The following is an 11,627-nucleotide window of genomic DNA, read 5'->3' on the forward strand; positions in this document are numbered from 1 at the left end:
GTTCCATGATCTCGCCATCACGGTTGACAACTCCATTGTGTCCTCCTCCCAGAGTGCTAAGAACCTTGGCGTGATCCTGGACAACACCCTGTCGTTCTCAACTAACATCAAGGCGGTGACCCGTTCCTGTAGGTTCATGCTCTACAACATTCGCAGAGTACGACCCTGCCTCACGCAGGAAGCGGCGCAGGTCCTAATCCAGGCACTTGTCATCTCCCGTCTGGATTACTGCAACTCGCTGTTGGCTGGGCTCCCTGCCTGTGCCATTAAACCCCTACAACTCATCCAGAACGCCGCAGCCCGTCTGGTGTTCAACTTTCCCAAGTTCTCTCACGTCACCCCGCTCCTCCGCTCTCTCCAATGGCTTCCAGTTGAAGCTCGCATCCGCTACAAGACCATGGTGCTTGCCTACGGAGCTGTGAGGGGAACGGCACCTCCGTACCTTCAGGCTCTGATCAGGCCCTACACCCAAGCAAGGGCACTGCGTTCATCCACCTCTGGCCTGCTCGCCTCCCTACCTCTGAGGAAGTACAGTTCCCGCTCAGCCCAGTCAAAACTGTTCGCTGCTCTGGCACCCCAATGGTGGAACAAACTCCCTCACAACGCCAGGTCAGCGGAGTCAATCACCACCTTCCGGAGACACCTGAAACCCCACCTCTTTAAGGAATACCTAGGATAGGATAAAGTAATCCTTCTAACCCCCCCCCCCCTTAAAAGAGTTAGATGCACTATTGTAAAGTGGTTGTTCCACTGGATATCATAAGGTGAATGCACCAATTTGTAAGTCGCTCTGGATAAGAGCGTCTGCTAAATGACTTAAATGTAAATGTAAATGTAGTAATAAACCATGTATAAGGCATTTGCAAATAGTGTGTTCGCCTAATCATTGTGTTTTTGCAGTCCCTAATTTAAAGTGAGTGCTATTTATACTTTATAAATACTTTGTAAATGTTTTATGTGACCAGTGTAATTCTCACAAAAAGATGGGTACGCCTGCCATTGGGTAGACATTACTTGACAGTACCTGATGCTCCTTAAATTCTTCTACATTGAACAATAATAGTGAAGATATCAAAACTACGAAATAACACTTATGGAATCATGTGGTAACAATTATATTTTAGATTTCTTCAAAGTAGCCACTCTTTGCCTTGATGACAGCTTTGCACACTCTTGGCATTCTCTCAACCAGCTTCATGAGGAATGCTTTTCCAACAGTCCTTCACTCTGCGGTCCAACTCATCCCAAACTATCTCAATTGGTTTGAGGTCGGGTGATTGTAGAGGCCAGGTCATCTGATACAGCACTCCATCACTCTCCTTCTTGGTCAAGTAGCCCTTACATAGCCTGGAGGTGAGTTGGGTCATTGTCCTGTTGAAAAATAAATTATAGTCCCACTAAGCGCAAACCAGATGAGATGGCATATCACTGCAGGATGCTGTGGTAGCCATACTGGTTAAGTGTGCATTGAATTCTAAACAAATCAGAGACAGTGTCACCAGCAAAGCACCCCCACACCATCACACCTACTCCTCCATGCTTCACGGGGGGATCCACACATCCACACACCTACTCTGCGTCTCACAAAGACTACATGACTACATGATTCCATATGTGTTATTTCATAGTATTATTTCTTCACTATTATTATACAATGTAGAAAATAGTAAAAATAAAGAACAACCCTTGAATGAGTAGGTGTTTCCAAACTTTTGACTGGTACTGTAAGAATTCAGACCCTTTGCTATGAGACTCGAAATTGAGCTCAGGTACATCCTGTTTCCATTGATCATCCTTGAGATGTTTCTACAACTTTATTGGAGTCAATTGATTGGACATGATTTCGAAAGGCACACACCTTTCAAAAGGCACACACCTGTCTATATAAGGTCTCACAGTTGACTTTGCATGTTAGAGCAAAAACGAAGCCATGAGGTCGAAGAAATTGTTCGTAGCCTATTTGAAGGTCAGTTGGTAATATAATTAAGCTATAGCCTAATAAGTTGTTCCCTGTTACAAATGGTAACAGGAGCCCTGCGCTGCCTAAATAGTGCAATACTGTATCAGCCTACTCAAAATGCCCCAATTCTTCATGACACCCCTAATGCAGGTCCACTGATGTCGGAATTTGCCTACATATTCAATCTAAGTATTTTCTTTTCAAAATGCAATATTTCCATCACTTTTGATGATTGTTTTCTCATTACTCACAAGAAAATCACTAGGTCTACTAAGTTGTTCTGACCAATCCACTGCTCATAACTAGTAGATAGGCTCACTGCTCATAACCTATATCAATCAGCCTTGGTACAGGTGCCTTTCTTAGTAGGCTATAGTTTGCGAACTGTATATTGAACAGACATCAATTCGTTTTGACATCAATTCATTTTGGCAAAACAACTATCAAATCATAAGCTGTGACGTTGCAAGGGGTATCAATGGCTGCATCCACAATTTTTATTACGTCAAAATAATTCATTCATTCTGTGTAATCGATTGAAACACACACACACACACACACTCACACAGACTTGTTAGTGCTTAATGCATTTATTTATGAAGACCTTTACTTCACTTACTTATTTTGGAAGCTGATGATGTCGCCATAGTCTACGACCGGAAGAAGCGGGAGGAGAGGAGGTGAGGAGAAGAAACTTGGCAACAAATGCAGTGAAATAAGACATTGCTTCTCCACTAGCGCATCATCAGGCAAATTATATTTCTCTGGATGGGTTCAGAAGGTGAGGGGTCAGGGGTCAACGTCAGGAGACCAGGCTGCTCCCGAGGGAGGTGAAAAAGAGGCAGGGGTGGTGAATGATTTCAGAAAGCATAGCAGTTGTCATCTGAGCTCTCAGCAATAGGACCAGCTTTTGGTAGGTCTTCCTGGCGTTTCCTTGGTCTTGTGTCAGTTCACTCAATCTTCTCTTCAGGAGGCAGAGAAGGCCATTCCTCCCTCCACTGCATTACCTAAAAGTAATAAGTAAAGCTGTAAATTATTTACAATTCCACCACAGTGTGGAGGGTATTTGTAAAGCAAGACAAAAAGTTCAGTCCAAAAATAGTATAAACCTCAACTTACTCTGATCTTGCAGCTGTAGGGACAGTGCCTCCAGAGTTCCCGGCTGCTCTTTGTAGGCTTCCCAGTGGCTCTTCATCTCCTGCACCAGGATCCTTTCTTCCTCCTGCAGTCTGTTCACCAACATCAGTCTGTCGAAGATTGCCTTTTTGATGGCGAGATGGCTGTTGCCTGTGAGATGTAAACTCGGAGGTATATAACAGAGCAACAGCAATGAGAAGGTAAAAATGTAATCACAGTAGATACATTCTGCATTCATATACTTACTGGTGCCAAGTCTCTCCCATGGCCGCACAATGTTGTTAGTATTGAGCAGCTCATCCACTGAGCAGCTCTGCCTGCTGTCAAGGCTGCCTTGTGCTCAACAATTTTTCTCTGAATCTGATGCCTCCTCTTGTTGCCGTCTGAATACAACGGGGTGATTGGACGAACTGAAGATCCAGATATGTTACATAACTATAAGTTGTAGAGCTACTATAGAGGCACAAACAAAGAGAGTACAAAGCAATCAACTCCTTTCTAAAGCATTGGTTGTCATGCAGTTATAACATTATAACAAGCCATGCAGAGTTTTGGCTCACAAGGTATTCTGCTGTTTCTGGTGATGTAATTTATTAGTTTAATGAAATGTTTTACATTAGATCAATTCATAACATAGGCCATGCCTATATTTGATCATAAACATGGTATGATGTGTATAACTAATGCATTTTATTTCACAAATCAGTTTTACTGCTTGATTAATAATGTGTTTGAGGTCATATTGTTGTTGGGCCATACCTATCAAACAGTACAGGTAGTGTTTCCTCTGGTTCACACTGAGGTAAAGCACCTCAATCTTCTTCTGGAGATGCCCTGTCTGCCCTGTCTGACTATCCTAAAGTGCGGCTGTCAAACATAGGGCATGTTACAAACATAACTCCACTTACATCAATCAATTATGAAGTTGATAGACAGAAACATTCACTTTTCTACCTATTGGATTCTGGCTTGAAGTAGAATTTTTCCTGTCATCATATTAGAACATAGTTATTACTTTGCTTGTATAATAATTGTACATTTTGGGGGTCAATGAATGGTGAATTCGAAGTTTATGTATGGAAAGATACTGAGACAAGGGGAAGTGCAGAAAGTTTATATTCTGTTCAAACATGTCACTGAATATTAATATTTCTAAGGAAGGAGGCAAATAGCAACAGTTTAGTTTCAGTTCCTGATAAGGCTGGCCAGTTACACACACACTAACACACACACAAACACTTCCACGCCCAAGAGAGTCCTAGACTTAGGCAGGTCATGACACTACCAGTGAGACGAACATACTGTGTTTCTGCCTAACAATAGATAATGATGCTTTATCGTAGACATGCAAGGTGGTGCCTAGTCGTAAGGTATAAATATATGCTTGTGGGTTGAATAAACTTTTTCTGGTTGTCCGTTTGAGTTTTTGCTCTATTTGTTCAGAAACTAATATACCTTCAGGCCACTGCTGCACCTCAGCAACCCACTCCTGTAGCACAGCGCCGTTGATGTCCAGCTGTGCCGCTTTTCTTCAAGGAGGCTGGTCTCCTCCTTCAGTCTTTTGACATTCTGAAAAAAATACAATTCAATTAAGGAATAACATAGGTGAAGGTTCAAATTTAGGCTGGTCTCCAATGTTGTTGTCATTCCGCTAGGGACCTGTTTTCAGCGTATGAAGTTTCCAGTAAGTGACCGATGCAAAGTGGGTATGTTTATCCTGTGTTCCCATTTAATTAGCTAGTAAATAAATAATTAAACCAATTTGTGAAGCACTGAATCATAAGGCTCGGTTTTTGCAGATGCAAGGAGGTTATGACTGTTCAGAATGGTGATATGATACGAGGTTATGGTTAATAAGTTGAATGTTTATAGATGTGATAGGTAAAGACCTTTTAGAGTTTGATTCGGGAGATGGTAACTCTTTAAAGAACCACTCTCGTGGTGCCCGAGATCGTAATTAGTTAATAACTGATACATGATTAATTTAATTGGGTAACAATTAAACATAGTTATTTAATTAGATAAACAACAGTCTTCAGATTAATGTTAAAGTCATGACAAGATGACTAGTAAAAATAATAAAAGAAACTGAGCCAGGATTGCAAACAGAAGATCAGACATGCAGAAATAGATAAACAAGAATGAGAAAGCAGATACAAGAAGAAACAGGTAAAAAAATTAAGTTTTATGGAAGCACCCGCCCCCCAAAAATTCCATACCTTCACATATCTCTTTGCCAAAATATGATCCATGTTGACAAACTTCCTCTTATTCTAGCCCATTGCCAGTAGTGTGATAATGTCTGTCCGTACATCTTCAGTCAGCTATTCTAATAAAACACTACTGTGTGCCTAACCAATCAACACAAAGACTACAATTACAGTTTTGTGTAAGAAAAAAACCCAACAACAATAAAATCATTAAGATAGTGTCGTGGAAATTCCCCACTAAAGACTCAAACTTCAAGTAAATGAAACAAGCTTTACTATCACGGCCAGAGAGGTTCACAAACTCAATACAAGCCTGACGAAACTCTGAAAATGGCGTTATAATAAAAGCAGCATTGTGCTAGACATACGATTATATAGGCATGAAAATACATTTCCATCACACGCCCTCCTTTTATCACTCTGTGATAACTATTTGTCACGATCGTGTGGCGGATTAACGGACCAAAATGCAGCAGTTGGAAAATATGCCATCTTCTTTTATTATAACACGAAGATGAACACGACACAAAAACACTTTAACAAAACAACAAAATAACAAAACGACCGTGAAGCTACAAACGTTGTGCACAAACATACAGGCTACTAACGTTCTTACATAGACAATTACCCACAACCAATGAGAGCCTATGGCTACCCTAAATAAGGCTCCCAATCAGAGACAACCGAAATCAGCTGTCTCTAATTGGGAACTCATTCAGGTAACCATAGACTCTCCTAGATAACTAACCAACATAGACAACGCTAGACATATACACTCAACACAAAACCATCTACTACACCCCATAACCCCTTTACCAAATAAACACCCAAAACCAACAAAACATAAACATTACCCATGTCACACCCTGACCTAACTAAAATAATAAAGAAAACAAAGAATAATAAGGCCAGGGCGTGACATAACCCCCCCCTTGAGGCGCGAACTCCGGGCGCACCATACACAGTCTAGGGGAGGGTCTGGGTGGGCTCCCCTCCACGGTGGCGGCTCCGGCTCTGGTCGTAGTCCCCACGTCACCACAGTACCTAACCACCTCCTAGGCTTCCTCCAAACGACCCCCCTCCACATTAACCCCATTGCATTAAGGGGGAGTTCCGGACTAAGGGACAGCTCCGGACTAAGGACCAGTACCAGGGTAAGGGGCAGTACCAGGGTAAGGGGCAGCACCAGGGTAAGGGGCAGCTCCAGGGTAAGGGGCAGCTCCGGACTGAGGAATGGCAGCTCCGGACTGAGGGACTGCAGCTCCGGACTGAGGGACTGCAGCTCCGGACTGAGGGACGGCCCATGGCTGGCTGACAGATCTGGCTGCTCATGGCTGGCTAACGGATCTGGCTGCTCATGGCTGGCTAACTGATCTGGCTGCTCATGGCTGGCTGACGGATCTGGCTGCTCATGGCTGGCTGACGGATCTGGCTGCTCATGGCTGGCTGACGGATCTGGCTGCTCATGGCTAGCTGACGGATCTGGCTGCTCATGGCTAGCTGACGGATCTGGCTGCTCATGGCTAGCTGACGGATCTGGCTGCTCATGGCTAGCTGACGGATCTGGCTGCTCATGGCTAGCTGACGGATCTGGCTGCTCATGGCTAGCTGACGGATCTGGCTGCTCATGGCTAGCTGACGGATCTGGCTGCTCATGGCTAGCTGACGGATCTGGCTGCTCATGGCTAGCTGACGGATCTGGCTGCTCATGGCTAGCTGACGGATCTGGCTGCTCATGGCTGGCTGACTGATCTGGCTGCTCCTGTCTGGTTGGCGGCTCTGGCAGATCCTGTCTGGTTGGCGGCTCTGGCAGATCCTGTCTGGTTGGCGGCTCTGGCAAATCCTGTCTGGTGGACGGCTCTAGCGGCTCCTGTCTGGCTGGCGGCTCTAGCGGCTCCTGTCTGGCGGACGGCTCAGTGGGCTCATGGCAGACGGGCGGCTTTGCAGGCTCATGGCAGACGGGCGGCTTTGCAGGCTCATTGCAGACGGATGGCTCAGATGGCGCTGGGGAGACGGATGGCTCAGATGGCGCTGGGGAGACGGATGGCTCAGATGGCGCTGGGGAGACGAGCAGTTCAGTCAACGCTGTGCAGACGGCAGACTCCTGCCGGCTGAGGCGCACTGTAGGCCTGGTGCGTGGTGCCGGGACTGGTGGCACCGGGCTGGAGACACGCATCTCAGGGCTAGTGCGGGGAGCAGCAACAGGACGCACAGGACTCTGGGGACACACAGGAGGCTTGGTGCGTGGTTTAGACACTGGTGGTAAAGGGCTGGAGACACGCACCATATAGCTAGTGCGTGGAGGAGGCACTGGTGGTACTGGATTGGGGCGGGGAGGTGGCGCCGGAAATACCGGACCGTGCAGGCGTACTGGCTCCCTTGAACGCCGAGCCTGCCCAACCCTACCTGGTTCTATGATCCCCGTCGCCTGACCAGTGCGGGGAGGTGGAATAACCCGCACCGGCCTATGTAGGCGAACCGGGGACACCATGCGTAAGGCTGGTGCCATGTACGCCGGCCCGAGGAGACGCACTGGTGACCAGATGCGTTGGGCCGGCTTCATGACATACGGCTCAACGCTCAGTCTAGCCCGGCCGATACGTGGAGCTGAAATGTACCGAACCGGGCTATGCACGCGTACAGGAGACACCGTGCGCTCTACTGCGTAACACGGTGTCTGCCCGTACTCCCGCTCTCCACGGTAAGTACAGGGAGTAGGCGCAGGTTTCCTACCTGACTTCGCCACACTCCCTTTAAGGCCCCCCCCCAAGAAATTTTTGGGGTGTACTCACGGGTTTCCAGCCTTGTCTCCGTGCTGCCTCCTCATATCGCCTCCTCTCGGCTTTCGCTGCCTCCAGCTCTTCACGAGGGAGGCGATATTCTCCAGGTTGATCCCAAGGTCCATCTCTTTCCAATTCGTCCTCCCAACTCCAGAGATCCTGTGTAGGTAGGTCCTGTTGCCGCCTTCCATGCCGCTTGGTCCTATGGTGGGTAATTCTGTCACGATCGTGTGGCGGATTAACGGACCAAAATGCAGCAGTTGGAAAATATGCCATCTTCTTTTATTATAACACGAAGATGAACACGACACAAAAACACTTTAACAAAACAACAAAATAACAAAACGACCGTGAAGCTACAAACGTTGTGCACAAACATACAGGCTACTAACGTTCTTACATAGACAATTACCCACAACCAATGAGAGCCTATGGCTACCCTAAATAAGGCTCCCAATCAGAGACAACCGAAATCAGCTGTCTCTAATTGGGAACTCATTCAGGTAACCATAGACTCTCCTAGATAACTAACCAACATAGACAACGCTAGACATATACACTCAACACAAAACCATCTACTACACCCCATAACCCCTTTACCAAATAAACACCCAAAACCAACAAAACATAAACATTACCCATGTCACACCCTGACCTAACTAAAATAATAAAGAAAACAAAGAATAATAAGGCCAGGGCGTGACACTATTGTTACGTTTTAAGGTAAGAATTAGATTATGGCTGAAACTATTAAAGGAGGTTCTATGAAAACACTTATATTAAAAGTAAGCGAAATCAACACATAAAACCAGACACTTTTTATCATTAAGATCAATAAGATATATCTTGATTTTTATCAAGGGCACATGCCTACATTTGATCATAAACATGGTATGATGTGTATAACTAATGCATTTTATTTCACAAATCAGTTTTACTGCTTGATTAATAATGTGTTTGAGGTCATATTGTTGTTGGGCCATACCTGTCAAACAGTACAGGTAGTGTTTCCTCTGGTTCACACTGAGGTAAAGCCCCTCAATCTCCTTCTGGAGATGCCCTGTCTGCCTATCCTAAAGTGAGGCTGTCAAACATAGGGCATGTTACAAACATAACTCCACTTACATCAATCCATTATGAAGTTGATAGACAGAAACATTCACTTTTCTACCTGTTGGATTCTGGCTTGAAGTAGAATTTTTCCTGTCATCATATTAGAACATAGTTATTACTTTGCTTGTATAATAATTGTACATTTTTGGTGGTCAATGAATGGTGAATTCGAAGTTTATGTATGGAAAGATACTGAGACAAGGGGAAGTGCAGAAAGTTCATATTTTGTTCAAACATGTTGCTGAATATTAATATTTCTAAGGAAGGAGGCAAATAGCAACAGTTTAGTTTCAGTTCCTGATAAGGCAGGCCAGTTACACACACACTAACACACACACACACACACACACTTCCATGCCTAAGAGAGTCCTAACTTAGGCAGATCATGACACTACCAGTGAGCGCTTCCAACTGTCTGCTGCAGGGGGACGATATCCCTGGAAAATAATAGACAGGTCAAGGCAGGCAGCGGTCAGAAAACCAGAGGTGGGGCAACGATACCGGACGGCAGGCAGGCTCAGAGTCAGGACAGGCAAGGGTCAAAACCAGGAGGACGAGAAAAAGAGAGACTGGAGCTGAGACAAAAACGCTTGTTGACTTGAACACAGGTATAAGTACCCAGGGGATAATGGGGACGATGGGCGACACTTGGAGGGGGGTGGAGACAATCACAAGAACAGGTAAAACAGATCAGGGCGTAACAGGATAACCGTACTTCCTAATGGAGAGACACAGCTCTCCAGGTTTCTAGCCATTTCCTGAGCCTAGGGCATGACAGTCCACTTACATTTTTTGCAGAGGAACGTGAAATAGAACCTATCTTGCGATTCCTCAGCTACTGGAATGTTGAAGAATGCATTAGCCAAATCAATCACTGAAAAACAACAGCTTCCAGGTGGAACTTGAGAGAGAATCGTCACCGTATTAGGCACAAGTGGTACTTGATCATGTACAGCATCATTAACCAATCTTAAATCTTGCACGAATCTGAAATCCCCTGAGAGTTTTCTTACAGGGAGGTGTGGTGTTATCAGGTGAACTTGGGCATGGTATAACAGCACCCGCCTCCACTAATGCTGTATGTACTGGAATTATGCCTTTTTTCTGCTTCTCTGCTCACCACGGTTGTTGCTCCTTTCATTTTGCCAATGTCTGTCTTCCCTTTGAACCATACTTTGTCTGGCACTTCCTTTAGCCATGGAATCGTGTAATTTGTTTCAGCCACCACCATTACCACTTCGGTGGGGAGAGGTAGTTTCTTTCTTCTGGGTCTTGCTGATGCCCAATAGGGTGAGATTAATTTAGCACTTGAGGTCTCTTCCCAGTAGATTTACTGGGCATGATGATGCATACAGGAATTGATGTCTCAGTTTCCCAGTTTTCCATGCAACTGGGCAGGGGTATGTGAGGGGTTCGAAAGAGGGGATCCCTGATGCGCTGACAGTTTGCATTGTTCTTTTCGAGGGAATGACTTTCAGGGCTGATTTCTTCAGGACAGAGACTGCTGCATCAGTGTCTACTAGGAGTGTCTACTACGACCGCTCGCTCCGGTTTGGAGCGAGCGGTCGCATTTGCATTCGCTCTGCAGGTAGTATAACTTTTCATTACATTTCATTATAGTACAACGGTTTAATTTGTCCAACCTTAGCAATTTCTTCTTAACTAGCTACATAGCCGTCTGTGTATCAAAGATAATTGCGTAATTATCGTATTTCGTCATCTATCGTAGTCCACACTGCTATCTGCCCAGCAGCTAGCAAACGTCCACCGTCTACCGAATAGTAGTATAACTTTTCATTACATTTCATTATAGTACAACGGTCTGATTTTCATTTTCATTACAGTACAACGGTTTGATTTGTTTGATCTTAGCTAGCTACATAGCCGTCTTTGTATCAAACATAATTGCGTAGTTATTGAGGTTCGCTAGCCAGCTATTTTCGTCCTAACGTAACGCAACGTAGCCAACACTGCTAGCTAGCCAGCTTGCCACCGAATAGCAGCATTGTAGAAACGAGTGCATTACAACGGAACGACTTGATTAGTGTAGTGTTAGCTGGCTACACAGTTGTCTTTGCTATCTTTGATTTGTTTGATCGTAGCTAGCTACTTAGCTGGCTACATAGCCGTCTTTGTATCAAAGATAATTGTGTAGTTATCGAGGTTCGCTGAGGTTCGCTAGCCAGGTATTCTCGTCCTAACGTAACGTAAGGTAGTCAACCCTGCTAGCTAGCCAGCTAGCCACCGATTAGCAGCACTGTAGAAACGATTACATTACAACGGAACGACTTGATTTGTGTAGTGTTAGCTAGCTACATAGTTTTCTTTGCTAGCTTTGTATCTAAGATAATTGTGTAGCTTTGAGTAATTATCGGTTAGCTAGCCAGCTATTTTCGCCTGCCGCGCTGCCGTCCTCCTACCTAGCCA

At 45.1% G+C, this 11,627-nt stretch overlaps 1 long non-coding RNA gene across 1 annotated transcript; it reads right to left on the reverse strand.

Annotated features, from left to right (window-relative positions):
• Positions 1-2,570: 2,570 nt before the first annotated feature.
• On the reverse strand, positions 2,571-3,513 carry LOC129816394 (uncharacterized). Its single transcript, XR_008753548.1, has 3 exons — positions 3,344-3,513; positions 3,080-3,247; positions 2,571-2,967 (listed from the first exon to the last, which is right to left on the reverse strand). It is a non-coding gene; the product is annotated as an uncharacterized LOC129816394 (long non-coding RNA).
• Between the last annotated feature and the right edge of the window lie 8,114 nt (positions 3,514-11,627).

The sequence above is a fragment of the Salvelinus fontinalis genome, chromosome 19 (assembly GCF_029448725.1).
Source record: "Salvelinus fontinalis isolate EN_2023a chromosome 19, ASM2944872v1, whole genome shotgun sequence".
NCBI lineage: Eukaryota > Metazoa > Chordata > Actinopteri > Salmoniformes > Salmonidae > Salvelinus > Salvelinus fontinalis.